Source organism: Chrysochloris asiatica, unplaced genomic scaffold (genome assembly GCF_000296735.1).
Source record: "Chrysochloris asiatica unplaced genomic scaffold, ChrAsi1.0 scaffold00200, whole genome shotgun sequence".
NCBI classification, from domain to species: domain Eukaryota; kingdom Metazoa; phylum Chordata; class Mammalia; order Afrosoricida; family Chrysochloridae; genus Chrysochloris; species Chrysochloris asiatica.
Genome location: NW_006408718.1, coordinates 5,622,668 through 5,623,931, shown reverse-complemented (window position 1 = coordinate 5,623,931; position 1,264 = coordinate 5,622,668). Strand labels below are relative to the sequence as shown.

General features: G+C 41.1%; 1 pseudogene; it reads right to left on the bottom strand.

Moving 5' to 3' along the window:
* Nucleotides 1–5: 5 nt before the first annotated feature.
* LOC102810923 lies at nt 6–600 on the bottom strand (annotated as a pseudogene).
* Between the last annotated feature and the right edge of the window lie 664 nt (nt 601–1,264).

Sequence of the window (1,264 nt, the reverse complement as noted above, 5' to 3'; positions counted from 1 at the left end):
TCCCTCTCTCTCTGCAATTTGTCTTGTTCCTTCTTCCTTTTGTACTCATCCTGAAGCGAATCTCGTTCCAGTTTTCAGGCATTGAGGACATCTTCCACATTGGTATTTTGGAACAGAGATTTGTCAGAATCAGTGTTCACTGTGGTAGCTCCTGAATCATCCTTCTCATCTGCTTCATCCACTTCATCTGTGACATTAGCATACTGGGCCAGGAGGGCAGCTTTAGTCTGTTTCTCCTTTTCTGACACCATACTGGGCTTTACCACCATCTGCACTTGCTTCTCAATTAGAGTGGCACTGGCCTGTACTTCATCATCTTTTTTCACTTTGGTAATAACATTCTGGGTTTCTGACCATCGTTCTACAATCTCCTGGCAAATATTTAATAGTGAGTCTTCTTCCAAGAAAGCAAAGAGGATGCCCTGCAGAGTGTCCAGCTTCTCTTCTTCCTCCTTCTGAAGAACACCCAAGATGTAGGCTCCATACACACCTCAGTCCACTCCAGCACCTCCAATTGTCCATCCAGCCACATCCCAAAGCTGCTGCTCCCACCATTGCTTTTGGCAGACCTGCAGTGACCACTTTGCTGGGTGTCACCATCTTGGGGTCCCTGAATGTTGGACTTTTTGAAAGAGCAGAGCTAATAATCATCAAGGAACCAAAAGAGTGAATGTCAAGAATGCATGGACATTCTATGAGTAGCATATTTAGCTTGGCAAGGATTGACCATTGCAACAATCAATATCGCTTCAGCTATTACTTAGGCAATTTATATAAGGTTCAACTCTTTGAACTAAAGAGAAAAGAATCCAGCCCATTTCTGGATATCTTAGAACTCCAAAAACAGCATAAAGAGAAACACATAATCCCTGCAACTATGGTACTGGAAAAATCCATCCAAGAAAAGGTATTATCCTTAATATTTTGCCTATCATAGATTGATGTTTTACTCCAAGAAAGATTGCATTATTTAACTTAGTGTTTCAGATAAACAAGTTTTTGTTGAATACATAAAGTTCATTGTTGTCATTGCTGTTAGGTGTCATCAAATTGGTTCCAATTCATACCAACCCTATGCACAACACAGCCAGGTCCTACTCCATCCACACAAGTATTGTTACATTTGACTCCATTATTCCTCCCACTGTATCAGTCCATCTTGTTGGAGTTGTCTTAGGTATCTGGTGCTGCTATAACAGAAATAGCACAAGTGGATGACTTTAACAAACAGAACTTTTTTCTCTCAGAGTTGGGGAGGTTAGAA